This window comes from Miniopterus schreibersii (assembly GCF_964146895.1).
Source record: "Miniopterus schreibersii genome assembly, chromosome: 18".
Classification (NCBI taxonomy): domain Eukaryota; kingdom Metazoa; phylum Chordata; class Mammalia; order Chiroptera; family Miniopteridae; genus Miniopterus; species Miniopterus schreibersii.
In genome coordinates this window covers 8,269,908-8,276,914 of record NC_138121.1, presented here as the reverse complement: position 1 = coordinate 8,276,914, position 7,007 = coordinate 8,269,908, and the positions used below count along the sequence as shown (strand labels likewise).

The 7,007-nt window shown below is 48.2% G+C and overlaps 1 long non-coding RNA gene across 1 annotated transcript; it reads right to left on the bottom strand.

Moving 5' to 3' along the window:
* Positions 1-1,138: 1,138 nt before the first annotated feature.
* On the bottom strand, positions 1,139-6,218 carry LOC308547872. Its single transcript, XR_013997563.1, has 6 exons — positions 6,140-6,218; positions 5,851-6,053; positions 5,134-5,322; positions 2,739-2,842; positions 1,552-1,756; positions 1,139-1,437 (listed from the first exon to the last, which is right to left on the bottom strand). It is a non-coding gene; the product is annotated as an uncharacterized lncRNA (long non-coding RNA).
* Positions 6,219-7,007: the final 789 nt, after the last annotated feature.

Sequence of the window (7,007 nt, the reverse complement as noted above, 5' to 3'; positions counted from 1 at the left end):
TGGGGATTGAGCCTGCAACCGAGGTACATGGCCTTGATCAGAAATTGAACCTGCCACCCTTTGGTAAGTGGGCCAAAGCTCTAACCACTGAGCCACACTGGCTGGGCCATAAATGCAATTCTTAACCAGAAGATGTAGAAAAATGTGAGCGAGAATTTTTCTGGTCATGTTACATGGTCATGTTTGGAATTTCCTAGTGTAAATGCAGAACACATCTTCTGCCCAGGTGTTTCTTATTTTACATTCTTCAGAACACCATCCCTGCAGTCCTAGAGTCTTTCAACCTTGACCATGCCCTTGCCTCCCACACACCGCCCCCAGTGAGGAAAAAGGAAGCGAAATGAGTTGTCTCATGTCCTCCTGCATCTAGCACAGCCCAAGACTGGCCTGGGGGACCATGTTGCTGCGCACCGCCTGGAGGGCTCATGGGGTTGCAGAGTCATAGTCTCGACAGCACTGGGAGGAAAGTCTTTTACCATTTGCCGAGTATGGAGAAGACACTGGCCAGTCCTTTAAGAACCTGTTGTCTCTTCCTGGCAGCAGGAGTTACAGGCCATGAATAATAATAGTTTCTGGAGTAGAAATGCAGGGATCATCACAGATAACAGAGAAAGAAGTTGGCATCCGCTCTTTGAAGGGACATGGCCTCATTGTAAATTCAAATTTACTAAATAATTAGCCTCCGCATTGAAAATTGGGGAAAGCGTAATTCTCAGATAATAAGCCATTTAGATGAGAAGAACTCGCTGAGCATTTATAATCTGTATTTTGATCAGGAAGCATATGGTGAATTTTGATGATGCTTTATTTAGGCTAGTAAAGAAAAAACCTAGATTTTTCCTGCCTACCCGGGGAAAACCCTGTTTTCCCCACTGTGTTTCTCCTTTGAGTCTCCTTTACTTTTTCACACAGAACACTTCACTTCTGATACTTTGGCCACCAAATGCGTGGGTGTTTTCCCCACCGGGAGCAATTCTCCGCTGACACCATCTACCCAGAACTAAGCGTCAGATCCATAGGTTAAGGGCTGAGTCCCACAAACTGCCCACCTGTGCTTCTGACCAACTGACTATGCATCGGACACGCCCAAGGCCACCTCCTCGGGTTCCATTAAGTTGCTAGAGCGGCTCACAGAACTCAGGGACACACATTTACCAGTTTATTAAAGATAAAGGACACAGGTGAAGGGATACAGAGGGTGAGGTCTGGAGGGTCCTGAGCACAGGAGCTCTGTCCCCGTGGGCCTGGGGTTCGTCACCCACCTGCAAGCTCTCCAAACTGCTTATTACATTACAGAGGTTTCCTCGCCTGGGCACAAGCAACATAAACTCCATTTCCAGGCCCTCCCCACTCTGGAGAAGGAAGGAGGGGTGAAAATTCCAAGTTTCCAAGCGAGGCTTGGTCTTTCTGGTGACCAGTCCCCATCCAGGAGCCATCCTGGGGTCAAAGACCAAAAATTAGAACATTAGATGCTCTTAGTGTTCTTATCACTTAGCAAATTACAAGAGTTTCAAGAACCCTGGGGCAGGAACTGGGGGCAGAAAAAGACACCTGTGTCACCCCCACCCCGCCCTGGGGTGCAGTGGGCTGGAGGCAGGCAGCTGATGTCCCAGAACCCGAACTTGTCCCGTGTTTCCGGGTGAGGCGTCCAAAGTCAGCATGCCAGCCCTGTTTGGGCAGCTGGCCGGTGGGAGCCATCAGCTTGCCAGGCTGCTCATCTGGAGCTGGGGTGCAGCAGCAGGGCCCTGGGACCACCCTGTTAGGACAAAAGGCTTCGAATTTTTCAGGGCTTCTGGAGGATCCCATGCAAAAGTGGGGGAGGGTGGGGAGGGGCAGGGCCTTCGAGGACATCTTAAAGGAAAGAAGCAGGATGGGACCCACACGGGGCCTGGTTGAAATTCGGGGTAACCTGCCCTGACAGCACTGCAGCCCTGGCTTGGAGAATGTTGAGGAAAGTGCTGCAGAGGGCAGGGCCCCCACTTCCCACTCTAATAGAGGAGGCTCCTGGTGGGGTATGAGAGACAGTGAAAAGTCCAGGTCAACTCCAAGGTTTCGGGTCCAAGGACAGAAGAGAATGTGTTGCCACTGACTGAGCCGGGAAGTATGAGGGGGAAGCGGGTGGGGCAGGGTGGGGAGATCAGGACTCAATTTTGGGGAAACCGAGGCTCAGAAAAGTTAAGCCCAAAGACGCAGCAGTGTAAGGATGTGAACAGATTGTGTCTCGTCACCCCAGGAGACACTGCCTGTCCCAACCCCACGTGAAGTACCATTTAAAGCATTTTTGATACAACAGGCCTTGTGCTGTGCATGTTTTACAAATGATCTGTTAGTCTTCCCAACAATGGGCATTCTGATCTCCTTTTAGGGGAAACAAAAGAGGCTCAGGAAAGATCTTGCATGAAGCCCCAGACTAAGGAGGTGGTGGAGATCAGTGGGCCTGGAATCCAAACCCACATGTGTGCTCCCAGAACCATTTCTCCCCTTCTGTCCTGGGCCGGTTTTTCCTGAGTTTCCCTCCTTCCCTCCCTCTGGGAGTCAGAGAGCTGAGGGACCTCATCTTTGCCTCCCCAGGAGCCACAAGGTCTCGTTCCTGCTCTTTTATTTGCAGGCAGCCTTGATTGGCCCTGACCATCATGTTTACTATTACTACCTACCCTTTCTATGGCCCTGACCCTGCTCTGTTTTCCTCGGAAGCCTCCATAGGCTTCTCCCCAGCTGCCCTTCATGGTCTCACTTACCCAGCTCCTGGGCATGGCCACCTTCCCAGGCTTCCACTGCACCTGTGCTCTAGGGCGGCTGGTCAAGTTGGTGACTTCAAACAGAAATTCATTGTCCCACTGTTCTGTTAGCCAGAAGTCCAAAATGAGCTTCACTGGGCTAGAGACAAGTATCAGCATGGCTGCATTCTTTCTAGGGGCCCTAAGGGAAAATTCAGTCCTTGACTCTTCCAGCGGCTGGCACTCCTTGGCTTGTGGCCGCATCACTTCAGTCTCTGCCTCCGACATCACATTGCCTCCTCCTCTTCTGAGTGTAACCTCTGTCTGCCTCTCATTTATAAGGACACTTGTGGTAGCATTTAGGACCTGTGGGGATTATCCAGGAAAATCTCCCCATCTCAAGATCCTTAACTTCATCACACCTGTAAAGATCCTTTCTCCATATGTGGGGGGGGGGATCATTTGCACCTTGGCTGGGTGGCTCTGTTGCTTGGATTGTTGTCCCATAAACCAAAAGGTTACGGGTTCGATTTCCAGTCAGGGCATGTACCTTTGATTCCCAATCGGGGTGCATACGGGAGGCAACTGATTGCTGTTTCTCTCTCACATCTATGTTTCTCTCTCTTCCTCTCTCTCTCAAATCAGTAAACCTGTCTTCAGATGAGGGTAAAAAAATCATTTTCTCTCTACCCTTCTGAGTTCTTGTCTGACACCCCTCCTCTAATAAGAGATTAACAAGAGAAAAACACACAAAAGTTTATTAACATGTACACCTCACTCACACCTGGGAGAGACCCAGGGAAGCAGAGTAACTCCCCAGGTGGCCCAAGCCACCACCTTAAATATCATCTCCATCTAAAAACAAAAGGATGGGTGGATGGGAGGCAGTTTTGGGAGGTTACCAAGAAAAGCAGGGCAAACAATGGGTAAGTTGTTTGTAGATTTAAGTGGGTGCCTCCTCCATTGATAAAATTCTCTGGTGGTTTACAGTCTTCTGTCTCTTCCTGGGACAGAGAAGGAGGCACCCTTACCAAGGGCGATTTCATTACAGGTGTCCTTTAGAAAAGGGTAACTTCTACCCTGGTTTCAGAGCTTCTCCTGTGTCCACAGTTTCTCAGAATGATCAGCTCAAAATAATTCCTACACCCAAGAGGCATATTTTACGGTGGTGTATTCTGCTGCCCTTCAAATATAAGACAACATTCATAGTTCCAGAGTTTGGGACCTGGATATATATTTAGTCCCTGACTGGTAGTTCACAATAGGTAGAGGCACAACAGTTACTTAAATTGCCACCTTTGGTCACCTGTCATTTACAGGGTCAGCTCCAGTCCACGCTGGTCTCCTTGTTGACCAAGGAAAAAGGCCATTGCCAATCAAGGCTGCCTGCTTCCTTGTTCTTATTTCTGTTTTCTCCCTGAAGCTCCCCTGAAGTGCAAGGGCCTCTTGGTACAGAGCAAACTCTCCTGGCTTGCCATGGGCTAGATGGTACAGTGGGTACTGGGGAGCCCAGCACATGTCCACCTCAGCAAAGGTAACGGACTGGCATGTGGGAAAGCCTGTTGTGGATGTCAGACACTGTGGAGGTCTCCCCACATCCCTCCAACCTCTTCTCTGGTGAGGAGCCCCCCAGGGGTCAGTTCTGATTAGGCTGATCGGTGAACCACATCTCCTTTGGCAGTTATTGGTTCAGGTATGGGCATCAGGTCTAGTTTTAGCCAATGGGGTGCAAAGGGAAGTTTGCTGGGAGGAGGGGGTCCAGGAAAATGTAGAAAAAAAGGATCACAGATCTAAGAGGGTTTGTGGTTTTCTAGAAGGACATGGAACGAATGAGGAAGGACACCTGCAAGTTGAATGACAACCACACTCCCATTCCTTGAGAGGTGACAGACACAAAAGAGGGAAGTAAAAGACAACGGGTTTCTTTTAGGATCATAAATCATGGGGCCAGCTGGTAAAATTTTACAATGTTGGGAAATAGTGTGGGCTGTTGACTTGGCAATCAAGCCACAGATTAGCCACCGTTTTGTAGAGCTGTCTGCAAAGGTTCTGATGGCACACTCTTGAGGGGATCATAGTATTGGTCCACAATGAAGAAAACACAGGAATCTATCATGTGGATTGAGATCTTAGATTTTCTCTAAATGGAGGTCTACCCAACACGTAGATCCTTCTATTAAGTCACCAGAATATGCCACCCCAAAATATGCACCTTTGGCACATCGATTATTTTAGCTAAAGGCCATTGAGAACCAGCAGACACAGGAAAAGTGCTAAAACACGGCACAAGTTTTCCTTTTGTAAAGTGTAAAATTTAATAAAGGAAAACCTTGCTAAAATGGAGTTGGGAGGCCAGAAGGGGAGTTCTCATGCCCTACCAGTCATGGACAATTACCCCAAACAGGAAAAGGCTTACCTTGCATATCCAACAGGAAGATGTTTTCTACTTTGCTACCCCCAGCAGGAGGAAGATTTTCTCCTTGCCAGCCAACAGCTCAGCCAATGAGGGACTGTCACAACTCAGTCAATGACAAGCCACTACATTGGAACTCCCGGTTCCTCCAATGGACCATTGGTAGCGGCCCTCCCATCTCTCTTCTTTCCTCTACAGAAGAACACACCTCTCCTTTGATCTCCAGACCTGCCTAAGGTTTTGCCATAGCTCGCATGCCCCAAATTGCTATTCTCTACTGTTCCCCAAAAACCCATTTTTGCTGGTAACGTAACTAATTGTTTTACTTTTTAGGTCAACAAAAGGAAATTTACATTTATAATGGAAATTTTCATTTGTAGAAGGTCTCCCTCTCCTTACCAGGAACAGGAGGTCTCTTAAGAGCTCTCATCAATGGAGAAGGCAGGACCTCAATCCGTATAATAAACCTTATTAAACAATCTTTTTTGGCCATACCTTTCTCGGTCAACTTCCCTTAACTTGCCTCCCCCGTCCCCCAAAGGCCCAAACTCCTTTTCCTTTGTTTCAACCCAAGACGATATATAAAGCTGAGTTCAAACCACTCCTTTGGCTTACTCATCAATGAGCGTGTCCAAGTGCACATGTGCGACGCACGTGCTACTAAACTTCTGTTCGTTTTTCTCGTTAATCTGTCTTTACAGTGTAATTTACAGGGCTCACCTGGAGAACCTCCGATGGGTAAAGGAAAAGATTTTTTCCGGCCCCTACACTTTGCAAAGTAACACTCATCATGTTCCCAAATAAGGGGGATGTTTTCCATTCTCTCGCCGGGGGGAGAAGCAGGGGAAGAACATTTCTGCCCTTCACGGTTCCCCAGGAGGAGGAAGGATGGTTCACTGGAGCTCATCCCTGCGCTTCTAATCCTGCCAGAGAGAAGCTTACATTTCAGAGAGTAAGTTCAATTTGGGGGGATTGGGAAGCCCGCTGTGACCACCCATTTAAGCCTTACCAACAAGCAGAACTTCGAATCTCTGTCTGTGTGGTTTCTGGGTCGACTTCTCTAATGGTACATGACACCGAGCAGTCACATGTCTCTGTCAGAAGCATCAAAGAGACATTTACATGATTCAAAGTCAGCTGCAACTCAGAAAACGTCTGCTGAGGTAGCACGTGCGGGTAATGCTCACCCTCCCGTTTCTCAATGCCCGTGGGAGCCTGGGGGTGGGGGTGGTGGCTGTGGAGGACTGGGGTAAGCTGTGGAATGCGAGAGGCCGCAGTTCAAGTCCAGGCTCTGCCACTGACTGGCTATGTGATATGGACAAGCTACCTAATCTCCCTGAACTCAGTTTCCTCATCTGTCAAGTGGAAATGACTAATAATGAAACCTATTTCCTGTGCTGTGAGCACTCAGTGAGATAAGAAATATAAAATGCTTTGAGTGCCTTGAAATCAATAAGCCTGGGAGGAGAGAGAGACAAGTTAGGTGACTCCCTGAGGAAATACTCAGACAAAGCCAGAATGTGGGACACTAGAAAGAGCAGCCATCCTGGACTTCTACAGAAAGTCACTATCATCGAAAATAAAATTATGTCGATGTGGGAAACTCTTCTAAACTCCAGTGGACTAAAGGAGCATAACAACCGAGACCATGTCTAAATCTTGATTGAACCGTGACTGGAAAAACTTAGGAAGGAAGGGAGCGAGGGAGCAAAGGGAAATAAAAGCCACTGTAAAAGACAATCTTGAGACCATTAAGGAAATCTGAGATGGACTGAGTAGAAGATAACACAGGATTCCGTGGGATAATGGCAGCCCAAATGAGTAGGAGAGTGACCTGATTCTAAGAGGTGTGCTTGGGTACTTAGGGTGAACAGTCA